This window comes from Atractosteus spatula, chromosome 10, assembly GCF_055471065.1.
Source record: "Atractosteus spatula isolate fAtrSpa1 chromosome 10, fAtrSpa1.hap1, whole genome shotgun sequence".
NCBI lineage: Eukaryota > Metazoa > Chordata > Actinopteri > Semionotiformes > Lepisosteidae > Atractosteus > Atractosteus spatula.
The window spans coordinates 10,170,347-10,183,140 of NC_142715.1; the positions used below are offsets into that span (position 1 = coordinate 10,170,347).

General features: G+C 48.7%; 7 non-coding genes and 7 pseudogenes across 7 annotated transcripts; all 14 read left to right on the forward strand.

Moving 5' to 3' along the window:
• Positions 1–1,916: 1,916 nt before the first annotated feature.
• LOC148824909 (5S ribosomal RNA) lies at positions 1,917–2,035 on the forward strand. Its single transcript, XR_016092895.1, has one exon. It is a non-coding gene; the product is annotated as a 5S ribosomal RNA (ribosomal RNA).
• Positions 2,036–2,572: 537 nt separating this feature from the next.
• On the forward strand, positions 2,573–2,691 carry LOC148824910 (5S ribosomal RNA). The gene has a single exon (XR_016093155.1). It is a non-coding gene; the product is annotated as a 5S ribosomal RNA (ribosomal RNA).
• A 537-nt stretch (positions 2,692–3,228) lies between these two features.
• Positions 3,229–3,347, forward strand: LOC148824911 (5S ribosomal RNA). The gene has a single exon (XR_016092959.1). It is a non-coding gene; the product is annotated as a 5S ribosomal RNA (ribosomal RNA).
• Positions 3,348–3,884: 537 nt separating this feature from the next.
• LOC148824912 (5S ribosomal RNA) lies at positions 3,885–4,003 on the forward strand. The gene has a single exon (XR_016092837.1). It is a non-coding gene; the product is annotated as a 5S ribosomal RNA (ribosomal RNA).
• Positions 4,004–4,539: 536 nt separating this feature from the next.
• LOC148824913 (5S ribosomal RNA) lies at positions 4,540–4,648 on the forward strand (annotated as a pseudogene).
• Positions 4,649–5,185: 537 nt separating this feature from the next.
• On the forward strand, positions 5,186–5,304 carry LOC148824914 (5S ribosomal RNA; annotated as a pseudogene).
• A 537-nt stretch (positions 5,305–5,841) lies between these two features.
• LOC148824915 (5S ribosomal RNA) lies at positions 5,842–5,960 on the forward strand. Its single transcript, XR_016093167.1, has one exon. It is a non-coding gene; the product is annotated as a 5S ribosomal RNA (ribosomal RNA).
• Positions 5,961–6,497: 537 nt separating this feature from the next.
• Positions 6,498–6,616, forward strand: LOC148824916 (5S ribosomal RNA). Its single transcript, XR_016092960.1, has one exon. It is a non-coding gene; the product is annotated as a 5S ribosomal RNA (ribosomal RNA).
• A 537-nt stretch (positions 6,617–7,153) lies between these two features.
• LOC148824917 (5S ribosomal RNA) lies at positions 7,154–7,272 on the forward strand. Its single transcript, XR_016092838.1, has one exon. It is a non-coding gene; the product is annotated as a 5S ribosomal RNA (ribosomal RNA).
• Positions 7,273–7,808: 536 nt separating this feature from the next.
• On the forward strand, positions 7,809–7,917 carry LOC148824918 (5S ribosomal RNA; annotated as a pseudogene).
• Positions 7,918–8,454: 537 nt separating this feature from the next.
• Positions 8,455–8,573, forward strand: LOC148824919 (5S ribosomal RNA; annotated as a pseudogene).
• Positions 8,574–9,110: 537 nt separating this feature from the next.
• LOC148824920 (5S ribosomal RNA) lies at positions 9,111–9,229 on the forward strand (annotated as a pseudogene).
• Positions 9,230–9,766: 537 nt separating this feature from the next.
• LOC148824921 (5S ribosomal RNA) lies at positions 9,767–9,885 on the forward strand (annotated as a pseudogene).
• Positions 9,886–10,422: 537 nt separating this feature from the next.
• On the forward strand, positions 10,423–10,541 carry LOC148824922 (5S ribosomal RNA; annotated as a pseudogene).
• The last annotated feature ends 2,253 nt before the right edge of the window (positions 10,542–12,794 follow it).

A 12,794-nucleotide genomic window follows, 5' to 3' on the forward strand; every position in this document is an offset into this window, starting at 1 on the left:
CTAGCTCTCTCAGAGAATGGAGGTTTATTCTCCTAGCTTCTCCGCTGACGGAGATATGACGGAGATCGTGGTCAGACCTGTCGCTGCTAGAGAGAGTGCTTAATAGCGACTTGAATTCAGACCTTTTAGCAACCATCGTTAAACTTAAAGAGTATTACTTTTAAGTACGAAATCACAGTTCTACCACAGAAAACCACAAGATCAAGTATGCAATCAACCCAGTAGATCGCAAAAGATCACAAAACAATCAAGCACTGCTTAAAGAGCAAGGGGAACTTTTTTCCTTTCGGCTTTCAGCACACTGTATTGTCGAGTATGAAACCTGCGGTGTTTTATATTGAATTATTCCGCTTGGTTGACTCATTTCAGTCTTACCATAGCCCGTCCAGGGACGCCAATAAATGTAGTGTGCTCTCTGAAGGCACCAGTTCTGTAGGGTTTGGGCATGTACGGGGACATTTATTAATTGTAGCCGTAAATCACAAAATGATTCTTTTGATGGCCTTAGAATCCAACCATGCGATATAACTCAAACAACGCACACACACACGGGTACTAATACACGAGGATACATTTATTAATACATAAAATATGCATATAAACCTAACAGATCTTATCGAGAGGGTTATCAGAATACAAAAGGTATATATACAATCAGTTACAAAGAGTTACATATATCAAGAGGACATACGTTCAGTATATCATTCATTTAGATCGTTTCATAAAGTGAACTTGGTTACAACTTCTACATTAGATACTGAAAACAAGTACATAACTCTTAGGAATTAAATTGATATCAACTGGTTGGGATAACAATTGAATTCTCAAGCTGTAATGCATTGAAGTTGAATACTCATCCAATCTCTGGGGATTCAGATCTCCTGCGGGCTCTCTGGCTCCGTGCCAGGCTGTGCTGTGCTGCAGATGATCACTGACCGGCTAGTTAGTGTTGGCTTTAACTAGCAAAGTTTGTGCACAGGAGAAAAGATGACTGTGGGTCCCAGCAAGTCAGGAAGAGGACCGGTTCATTCCTGATGAAGCGCTAGTTCTGAATAGTGATTCAGCTGTCCACAGTTCCGACCTGTTCACAAGGCTTGCTGCTGGTGCTTACCTCAGGTGGATCCTCTGGTTACTCTCTGGCAACCTCCGCTCTAGACTCTTAGAACAAAGGAAAGTTCTGGCACTCGGACACACTGGCCGTTCCGTGGTTGTCCGGGCTGAGTCTTAGGATGGTCAGGAGGCGCGCTGCGAGAATGTCCTGCCCTTGGGAGCCTTTTGCTACTGGGCCATCCTGCCCTGGAATTCTCCTTTGAATTCCCTTTAGAAAAGTCCAGGAAATAGTCTCTCAGGCCCTCTGTGTTGCCTGTTTTTACCTGGAGGAACTTCAGCTCGTTCATTGGCTGAAAGTTCCATGGGCTTCAGAGTCCCACGTGGGTTACTCGGCCCTACCAGTCCCTGATTGGTTGATCAAGGTGAGATGTGAGTCACTTACTCCTGACACTTAGGAATGCAGTCCAGATGTCCATCTGGCACACCCTAGACAGATAGGCGCCAATGGATGACCATTGATCATGATAGCTAGGCTTAGCTAAGTACATCCCCATTTGGGAGCTGTCCATTATCAAAAGAAAACATCTTTAAATCAGCCTGCATGAATAGTTTCTCTGTGGCTGCACCACAGAGATGAACAGAGAGATGGGGCCTCATTAGAAAAAGCACAGCAACACTTAATTCTGTCTTATTAACAACCATTGCCGCTACAAGTGAAAGGCTGAAGTGAAATAGAGCGGGGACGAAGGCAGTGAAGAGAGAGAACGTGGGAAGAAGAGAAAAACGCAAGGGAAAAAAAGCAGCGTCGTAAAAGAGGTGACGGAGCTGTCCTCTCTATAAGAACGGTGCCAGCGAGCCTTGCTCTCGCTTACGGCCACACCCCCTTGAGCACGCCTGATCTCGTCTGATCTCGGAAGCTAAACAGGGATGGGCCTGATTAGTACTTGGATGGGAGACCGCCTGGGAATACCAGGTGCTGTAAGCTTTTAAGCGCAGGAGGCGCCCTATCCCCGCTCGCTCGCTCATTCCCCTGTTCACACGTGCAGTGCGGCTTGTCGGTCTGTTTATTTGTCAGCTTTGGCGAGACACGGGTGCTTGTGTATTAGCGTGAGCGTTTTTTATTCTGATCATGAACAGTTTTACAAGTCTGCAAAGGATCGAGGAAAGGTTTATCGCCAGCTGAAAAGAGACACAGCGCTTCGGCTGTGGAGACTTGTTCGGCTGGCGTTCGGGGAGTCGCGTTTTTCAGAATTGTATTGAGATCGTTTTCCACAGAGCTCAGATGTCAAAGCACAGCAGCAGCTCTCTACAGCGATCCTCTATAGCGCCCTTTCTCCCGCAGCTCCGTCCTCATTGGAAGGAAGCAAGAGTGAAAGGCTGAAGTGAAATAGAGTGGGGACGAAGGCAGTGAAGACAGAGAACGTGGGAAGAAGACAAAAACGCAAGGGAAAAAAAGCAGCGTCGTAAAAGAGGTGACGGAGCTGTCCTCTCTATAAGAAGGGTGCCAGCGAACCTTGCTCTTGCTTACGGCCACACCCCCTTGAGAACGCCTGATCTCGTCTGATCTCGGAAGCTAAACAGGGATGGGCCTGGTTAGTACTTGGATGGGAGACCGCCTGGGAATACCAGGTGCTGTAAGCTTTTAAGCGCAGGAGGCGCCCTATCCCCGCTCGCTCGCTCATTCCCCTGTTCACACGTGCAGTGCGGCCTGTCCGTCTGTTTATTTGTGAGCTTTGGCGAGACACGGGTGCTTGTGTATTAGCGTGAGCGTTTTTTATTCTGATCATGAACAGTTTTACAAGTCCGCAAAGGATCGAGGAAAGGTTTATCGCCAGCTGAAAAGAGACACAGCGCTTCGGCTGTGGAGACTTGTTCGGCTGGCGTTCGGGGAGTCGCGTTGTTCAGAATTGTATTGAGATCGTTTTCCACAGAGCTCAGATGTCAAAGCACAGCAGCAGTTCTCCACAGCGATCCTCTACAGCGCCCTTTCTCCCGCAGCTCCGTCCTCATTGGAAGGAAGCAAGAGTGAAAGGCTGAAGTGAAATAGAGCGGGGACGAAGGCAGTGAAGAGAGAGAACGTGGGAAGAAGACAAAAACGCAAGGGAAAAAAAGCAGTGTCGTAAAAGAGGTGACGGAGCTGTCCTCTCTATAAGAAGGGTGCCAGCGAACCTTGCTCTTGCTTACGGCCACACCCCCTTGAGCATGCCTGATCTCGTCTGATCTCGGAAGCTAAACAGGGATGGGCCTGGTTAGTACTTGGATGGGAGACCGCCTGGGAATACCAGGTGCTGTAAGCTTTTAAGCGCAGGAGGCGCCCTATCCCCGCTCGCTCGCTCATTCCCCTGTTCACAGGTGCAGTGCGGCTTGTCCGTCTGTTTATTTGTCAGCTTTGGCGAGACACGGGTGCTTGTGTATTAGCGTGAGCGTTTTTTATTCTGATCATGAACAGTTTTACAAGTCCGCAAAGGATCGAGGAAAGGTTTATCGCCAGCTGAAAAGAGACACAGCGCTTCGGCTGTGGAGACTTGTTCGGCTGGCGTTCGGGGAGTCGCGTTTTTCAGAATTGTATTGAGATCGTTTTCCACAGAGCTCAGATGTCAAAGCACAGCAGCAGCTCTCCACAGCGATCCTCTATAGCGCCCTTTCTCCCGCAGCTCCGTCCTCATTGGAAGGAAGCAAGAGTGAAAGGCTGAAGTGAAATAGAGCGGGGACGAAGGCAGTGAAGAGAGAGAACGTGGGAAGAAGAGAAAAACGCAAGGGAAAAAAAGCAGCGTCGTAAAAGAGGTGACGGAGCTGTCCTCTCAGTAATAAGGGTGCCAGTGAGCCTTGCTCTTGCTTACGGCCACACCCCCTTGAGAACGCCTGATCTCGTCTGATCTCGGAAGCTAAACAGGGATGGGCCTGGTTAGTACTTGGATGGGAGACCGCCAGGGAATACCAGGTGCTGTAAGCTTTTAAGCGCAGGAGGCGCCCTATCCCCGCTCGCTCGCTCATTCCCCTGTTCACACTTGCAGTGTGGCTTGTCCGTCTGTTTATTTGTCAGCTTTGGCGAGACACGGGTGCTTGTGTATTAGCGTTAGCGTTTTCTATTCTGTCATGAACAGTTTTACAAGTCCGCAAAGGATCGAGGAAAGGTTTATCGCCAGCTGAAAAGAGACACAGCCCTTCGGCTGTGGAGACTTGTTCGGCTGGCGTTCGGGGAGTCGCGTTTTTCAGAATTGTATTGAGATCGTTTTCCACAGAGCTCAGATGTCAAAGCACAGCAGCAGTTCTCCACAGCGATCCTCTACAGCGCCCTTTCTCCCACAGCTCCGTCCTCATTGGAAGGAAGCAAGAGTGAAAGGCTGAAGTGAAATAGAGCGGGGACGAAGGCAGTGAAGAGAGAGAACGTGGGAAGAAGAGAAAAATGCAAGGGAAAAAAAGCAGCGTCGTAAAAGAGGTGACGGAGCTGTCCTCTCTATAAGAAGGGTGCCAGCGAGCCTTGCTATCGCTTATGGCCACACCCCTTTGAGCATGCCTGATCTTGGAAGCTAAACAGGGATGGGCCTGGTTAGTACTTGGATGGGAGACCGCCTGGGAATACCAGGTGCTGTAAGCTTTTAAGCGCAGGAGGCGCCCTATCCCCGCTCGCTCGCTCATTCCCCTGTTCACACGTGCAGTGCGGCTTGTCCGTCTGTTTATTTGTCAGCTTTGGCGAGACACGGGTGCTTGTGTATTAGCGTGAGCGTTTTTTATTCTGATCATGAACAGTTTTACAAGTCCGCAAAGGATCGAGGAAAGGTTTATCAACAGCTGAAAAGAGACACAGCGCTTCGGCTGTGGAGACTTGTTCGGCTGGCGTTCGGGGAGTCGCGTTTTTCAGAATTGTATTGAGATCGTTTTCCACAGAGCTCAGATGTCAAAGCACAGCAGCAGCTCTCCACAGCGATCCTCTATAGCGCCCTTTCTCCCGCATGTCCGTCCTCATTGGAAGGAAGCAAGAGTGAAAGGCTGAAGTGAAATAGGGCGGGGACGAAGGCAGTGAAGAGAGAGAACGTGGGAAGAAGAGAAAAACGCAAGGGAAAAAAAGCAGCGTCGTAAAAGAGGTGACGGAGCTGTCCTCTGTATAAGAAGGGTGCCAGCGAGCTTTGCTCTTGCTTACGGCCACACCCCCTTGAGCACGCCTGATCTCGTCTGATTTCGGAAGCTAAACAGGGATGGGCCTGGTTAGTACTTGGGTGGGAGACCGCCTGGGAATACCAGGTGCTGTAAGCTTTTAAGCGCAGGAGGCGCCCTATCCCCGCTCGCTCGCTCATTCCCCTGTTCACACGTGCAGTGCGGCTTGTCCATCTGTTTATTTGTCAGCTTTGGCGAGACACGGGTGCTTGTGTATTAGCGTGAGCTTTTTTTATTTTGATCATGAACAGTTTTACAAGTCCGCAAAGGATCGAGGAAAGGTTTATCGCCAGCTGAAAAGAGACACAGCGCTTCGGCTGTGGAGACTTGTTCGGCTGGCGTTCGGGGAGTCGCGTTTTTCAGAATTGTATTGAGATCGTTTTCCACAGAGCTCAGATGTCAAAGCACAGCAGCAGCTCTCTACAGCGATCCTCTATAGCGCCCTTTCTCCCGCAGCTCCGTCCTCATTGGAAGGAAGCAAGAGTGAAAGGCTGAAGTGAAATAGAGTGGGGACGAAGGCAGTGAAGACAGAGAACGTGGGAAGAAGACAAAAACGCAAGGGAAAAAAAGCAGCGTCGTAAAAGAGGTGACGGAGCTGTCCTCTCTATAAGAAGGGTGCCAGCGAACCTTGCTCTTGCTTACGGCCACACCCCCTTGAGAACGCCTGATCTCGTCTGATCTCGGAAGCTAAACAGGGATGGGCCTGGTTAGTACTTGGATGGGAGACCGCCTGGGAATACCAGGTGCTGTAAGCTTTTAAGCGCAGGAGGCGCCCTATCCCCGCTCGCTCGCTCATTCCCCTGTTCACACGTGCAGTGCGGCCTGTCCGTCTGTTTATTTGTGAGCTTTGGCGAGACACGGGTGCTTGTGTATTAGCGTGAGCGTTTTTTATTCTGATCATGAACAGTTTTACAAGTCCGCAAAGGATCGAGGAAAGGTTTATCGCCAGCTGAAAAGAGACACAGCGCTTCGGCTGTGGAGACTTGTTCGGCTGGCGTTCGGGGAGTCGCGTTGTTCAGAATTGTATTGAGATCGTTTTCCACAGAGCTCAGATGTCAAAGCACAGCAGCAGTTCTCCACAGCGATCCTCTACAGCGCCCTTTCTCCCGCAGCTCCGTCCTCATTGGAAGGAAGCAAGAGTGAAAGGCTGAAGTGAAATAGAGCGGGGACGAAGGCAGTGAAGAGAGAGAACGTGGGAAGAAGACAAAAACGCAAGGGAAAAAAAGCAGTGTCGTAAAAGAGGTGACGGAGCTGTCCTCTCTATAAGAAGGGTGCCAGCGAACCTTGCTCTTGCTTACGGCCACACCCCCTTGAGCATGCCTGATCTCGTCTGATCTCGGAAGCTAAACAGGGATGGGCCTGGTTAGTACTTGGATGGGAGACCGCCTGGGAATACCAGGTGCTGTAAGCTTTTAAGCGCAGGAGGCGCCCTATCCCCGCTCGCTCGCTCATTCCCCTGTTCACAGGTGCAGTGCGGCTTGTCCATCTGTTTATTTGTCAGCTTTGGCGAGACACAGGTGCTTGTGTATTAGCGTGAGCGTTTTTTATTCTGATCATGAACAGTTTTACAAGTCCGCAAAGGATCGAGGAAAGGTTTATCGCCAGCTGAAAAGAGACACAGCGCTTCGGCTGTGGAGACTTGTTCGGCTGGCGTTCGGGGAGTCGCGTTTTTCAGAATTGTATTGAGATCGTTTTCCACAGAGCTCAGATGTCAAAGCACAGCAGCAGCTCTCCACAGCGATCCTCTATAGCGCCCTTTCTCCCGCAGCTCCGTCCTCATTGGAAGGAAGCAAGAGTGAAAGGCTGAAGTGAAATAGAGCGGGGACGAAGGCAGTGAAGAGAGAGAACGTGGGAAGAAGAGAAAAACGCAAGGGAAAAAAAGCAGCGTCGTAAAAGAGGTGACGGAGCTGTCCTCTCAGTAATAAGGGTGCCAGTGAGCCTTGCTCTTGCTTACGGCCACACCCCCTTGAGAACGCCTGATCTCGTCTGATCTCGGAAGCTAAACAGGGATGGGCCTGGTTAGTACTTGGATGGGAGACCGCCAGGGAATACCAGGTGCTGTAAGCTTTTAAGCGCAGGAGGCGCCCTATCCCCGCTCGCTCGCTCATTCCCCTGTTCACACTTGCAGTGTGGCTTGTCCGTCTGTTTATTTGTCAGCTTTGGCGAGACACGGGTGCTTGTGTATTAGCGTTAGCGTTTTCTATTCTGTCATGAACAGTTTTACAAGTCCGCAAAGGATCGAGGAAAGGTTTATCGCCAGCTGAAAAGAGACACAGCCCTTCGGCTGTGGAGACTTGTTCGGCTGGCGTTCGGGGAGTCGCGTTTTTCAGAATTGTATTGAGATCGTTTTCCACAGAGCTCAGATGTCAAAGCACAGCAGCAGTTCTCCACAGCGATCCTCTACAGCGCCCTTTCTCCCACAGCTCCGTCCTCATTGGAAGGAAGCAAGAGTGAAAGGCTGAAGTGAAATAGAGCGGGGACGAAGGCAGTGAAGAGAGAGAACGTGGGAAGAAGAGAAAAATGCAAGGGAAAAAAAGCAGCGTCGTAAAAGAGGTGACGGAGCTGTCCTCTCTATAAGAAGGGTGCCAGCGAGCCTTGCTATCGCTTATGGCCACACCCCTTTGAGCATGCCTGATCTTGGAAGCTAAACAGGGATGGGCCTGGTTAGTACTTGGATGGGAGACCGCCTGGGAATACCAGGTGCTGTAAGCTTTTAAGCGCAGGAGGCGCCCTATCCCCGCTCGCTCGCTCATTCCCCTGTTCACACGTGCAGTGCGGCTTGTCCGTCTGTTTATTTGTCAGCTTTGGCGAGACACGGGTGCTTGTGTATTAGCGTGAGCGTTTTTTATTCTGATCATGAACAGTTTTACAAGTCCGCAAAGGATCGAGGAAAGGTTTATCAACAGCTGAAAAGAGACACAGCGCTTCGGCTGTGGAGACTTGTTCGGCTGGCGTTCGGGGAGTCGCGTTTTTCAGAATTGTATTGAGATCGTTTTCCACAGAGCTCAGATGTCAAAGCACAGCAGCAGCTCTCCACAGCGATCCTCTATAGCGCCCTTTCTCCCGCATGTCCGTCCTCATTGGAAGGAAGCAAGAGTGAAAGGCTGAAGTGAAATAGGGCGGGGACGAAGGCAGTGAAGAGAGAGAACGTGGGAAGAAGAGAAAAACGCAAGGGAAAAAAAGCAGCGTCGTAAAAGAGGTGACGGAGCTGTCCTCTGTATAAGAAGGGTGCCAGCGAGCTTTGCTCTTGCTTACGGCCACACCCCCTTGAGCACGCCTGATCTCGTCTGATTTCGGAAGCTAAACAGGGATGGGCCTGGTTAGTACTTGGGTGGGAGACCGCCTGGGAATACCAGGTGCTGTAAGCTTTTAAGCGCAGGAGGCGCCCTATCCCCGCTCGCTCGCTCATTCCCCTGTTCACACGTGCAGTGCGGCTTGTCCATCTGTTTATTTGTCAGCTTTGGCGAGACACGGGTGCTTGTGTATTAGCGTGAGCTTTTTTTATTTTGATCATGAACAGTTTTACAAGTCCGCAAAGGATCGAGGAAAGGTTTATCGCCAGCTGAAAAGAGACACAGCGCTTCGGCTGTGGAGACTTGTTCGGCTGGCGTTCGGGGAGTCGCGTTTTTCAGAATTGTATTGAGATCGTTTTCCACAGAGCTCAGATGTCAAAGCACAGCAGCAGCTCTCCACAGCGATCCTCTATAGCGCCCTTTCTCCCACAGCTCCGTCCTCATTGGAAGGAAGCAAGAGTGAAAGGCTGAAGTGAAACAGAGCGGGGACGAAGGCAGTGAAGAGAGAGAACGTGGGAAGAAGAGGAAAACGCAAGGGAAAAAAAGCAGCGTCGTAAAAGAGGTGATGGAGCTGTCCTCTCTATTAGAAGGGTGCCAGCGAAGCTTGCTCTCGCTTATGACCACATCCCCTTGAGCACGCCTGATCTCGTCTGATCTCGGAAACTAAACAGGGATGGGTCTGGTTAGTACTTGGATGGGAGACCGCCTGGGAATACCAGGTGCTGTAAGCTTCTAAGCGCAGGAGGCGCCCTATCCCCGCTCGCTCGCTCATTCCCCTGTTCACACGTGCAGTGCGGCTTGTCCGTCTGTTTACTTGTCAGCTTTGGCGAGACACGGGTGCTTGTGTATTAGCGTGAGCGTTTTTTATTCTGATCATGAACAGTTTTACAAGTCCGCAAAGGATCGAGGAAAGGTTTATCGCCAGCTGAAAAGAGACACAGCGCTTCGGCTGTGGAGACTTGTTCGGCTGGCGTTCGGGGAGTCGCGTTTTTCAGAATTGTATCGAGATCGTTTTCCACAGAGCTCAGATGTCAAAGCACAGCAGCAGCTCTCCACAGCGATCCTCTATAGCGCCCTTTCTCCCGCAGCTCCGTCCTCATTGGAAGGAAGCAAGAGTGAAAGGCTGAAGTGAAATAGAGCGGGGACGAAGGCAGTGAAGAGAGAGAACGTGGGAAGAAGAGAAAAATGCAAGGGAAAAAAAGCAGTGTCGTAAAAGAGGTGACGGAGCTGTCCTCTCTATAAGAAGGGTGCCAGCGAGCCTTGCTCTTGCTTACGGCCACACCCCCTTGAGCACGCCTGATCTCGTCTGATCTCGGAAGCTAAACAGGAATGGGCCTGGTTAGTACTTGGATGGGAGACCGCCTGGGAATACCAGGTGCTGTAAGCTTTTAAGCGCAGGAGGCGCCCTATCCCCGCTCGCTCGCTCATTCCCCTGTTCACACGTGCAGTGCGGCTTGTCCGTCTGTTTATTTGTCAGCTTTGGCGAGACACGGGTGCTTGTGTATTAGCGTGAGCGTTTTTTATTCTGATCATGAACAGTTTTACAAGTCCTCAAAGGATCGAGGAAAGGTTTATCGCCAGCTGAAAAGAGACACAGCGCTTCGGCTGTGGAGACTTGTTCGGCTGGCGTTCGGGGAGTCGCGTTTTTCAGAATTGTATTGAGATCGTTTTCCACAGAGCTCAGATGTCAAAGCACAGCAGCAGCTCTCCACAGCGATCCTCTATAGCGCCCTTTCTCCCGCAGCTCCATCCTCATTGGAAAGAAGCAAGAGTGAAAGGCTGAAGTGAAATAGAGCGGGGACGAAGGCAGTGAAGAGAGAGAATGTGGGAAGAAGAGAAAAACGCAAGGGAAAAAAAGCAGCGTCGTAAAAGAGGTGACGGAGCTGTCCTCTCTATAAGAAGGGTGCCAGCGAGCCTTGTTCTTGCTTACGGCCACACCCCCTTGAGCACGCCTGATCTCGTCTGATCTTGGAAGCTAAACAGGGATGGGCCTGGTTAGTACTTGGATGGGAGACCGCCTGGGAATACCAGGTGTTGTAAGCCTTTAATTGCAGGAGGCACCCTATCTTCGCTCATTCTCCTGTTAACACGTGCAGTGTGGCTTTTTGGCTTTTTATTTGTCAGCTTTGGTGAGACACATGTGCTTGTGTATTAGCATGAGCGTTTTTTATTCTCATCATGAACCTTATATACTGTATCTCTACATCCCATAACCTTTAACGGCAGGTGCCTGGGTGTGGACATGTTGTGATGTAATATTTAATTTAAAAGTAAACATTTTAGTAAAGTCTGTTATATTGTTAAAATCTATAAGCGTTATAAATATCAATTTTTGCTCGTGCGTATAATTTATCGCTGCTAAATGTGTCTTATTCAATTATTTTAACACTTTTATGACCTATCCACTAAAATATAAAGACCTGCCCTACAACGCTCTTCTCAAAAGATAAAATAAGTTTTACATTTTTTGATTCAATGTAATTTCTTTTCTAGAGAAACACACATCATTTGAGGCTTGGGTTGCATGTTAATATTTTTAAGGTTTAAAGACTTTACGTTCACGGTACGTGGAAAATCATTTCAAACTTTTGAAAAGTTGTTGAGAATTTGTCATTGAAATAAGCTTACATATTTTAATTCAACGTGATTACTTTTCACTTTCGATAAAACACGTGTGATTTTGGGGTGGGGGATATTGTGGGGCGTTCTAAAACATCACAACCATTTGAAAAATGTCTTGAGCTATGTAGGCATGGTTACAAATTTGAAGTTTATGCTTAAATTAGCCGACTTGCCGGTTTTGAAGTGTGACACCTGAGCTGTCAGGCCCCGATATTGACTGCTGTGAAGATGGCTTCTTTGAGTAGTGAATCATCGGATTCCTCTGCTATGCAAACTGAAGAAGTAGGTTGCTAAAATATTTTTTCTGATAGTGGAATTGTATTTTCAATCTGCGTTTAGCGTATTTCGTTTTCAACACTTTGTCTTCTTTTTAGCAAAAGCTGACCCAGCACTCAGTGGTGTGTGACAGTGGCTGTCATGTGAACTCTGACGGTGATTCAGGTGTTGGGGGTCCGTCAACGACTGATGAAGAGTTGCTACAAATGGTAAATATTAAACCACAGCAAGTTCGAAGCAAACGAAAAACTCTAACACAAAAGAGGCATTACAATTGTAAATATTTTAGGTAAAAAGCATGCCTATTTATTTTGTTAAGCCTTCCTTTTCTTTTTTCCTTTAATAGAATAACGAAGAGGTCGACGCATCAATCTTCAAACTACCATCAAGCTTGAATGTTTCGTGTCTGTTCATGTGTGTTCGCCAAAATGTGATTAATGATGATGTTCAACCTAGTTTAGCTAACGATGGCTCTAATGAGCCCGATGCTATGGATCAGATTGTAAAGTCGGTGGTATGTTGCACCTTCAACCATTGTTTAAAGGGGGTTGTGGTTGATGAATGCGCGGCCCGTTTGATTAATCATCCAGGTCAACAGGGTCACACATGCCTAGTTGTCGGGTGCGCGGATGGGTACTGTGGTGTCTCCGGGGGAAAGTTTATGTAAATGAAAGTAGTACTCACACCACACTTTTCTTTCCTGAGTTTCGTGGCTTTTCTTCCTCCAACTATCTTCCAAATACAGTCCGTAATCCGTTCCCTTAATCCTGATCCGATCCGAGTTCCAAAAGTCCGTAATAAAGCCAATCTGCGATGTATCCTTATCCAGTGTCCGTAATCCAAAAACCATAAACCTTTTCTCCTTTCAGTAGTCCGTTATTCTTTAGCCCGATCTTTAACATACACCTCTTTCCTCTCTTTTCCTCCAAACCGCATTCACCTTATCGGCTTCCGCCCTGTTCACTGCCTCCGGGGCACTTATATTTTGGTTCCTGATGCGGCTCAGCTGTGTCTCATTGTTTCTCAGGGTAGACCCTTTCCATGTACCGGTCAGCTGATTCTTTTTGGCAGCCATTTTGCTAAGGTCCATATCTAGTATTTTAAGTAGGTCATTCCGAAAATACCTGTTATGAATGACCCTTCCCCTGGTCATGTTACAGTACAAAGATGTGTTGTTTGCCGCATTAGAAATTTATAAGTGTCTCAGTTTAGCCCGAATTTTATCGGCTGTTCTGTACATCGCCAGTGGCCTGGGTGCCTATACTTTTACAGATGATACTGAGCGGAGTATAAAGCACTTGCTGAGAAAAATAATTGACGACCGCTCGCCATATGAGTATGTACGGTCCTTACTTGTAAAGGTAGATGGAAAAATACTACACGTGACTTTTGGTGCGT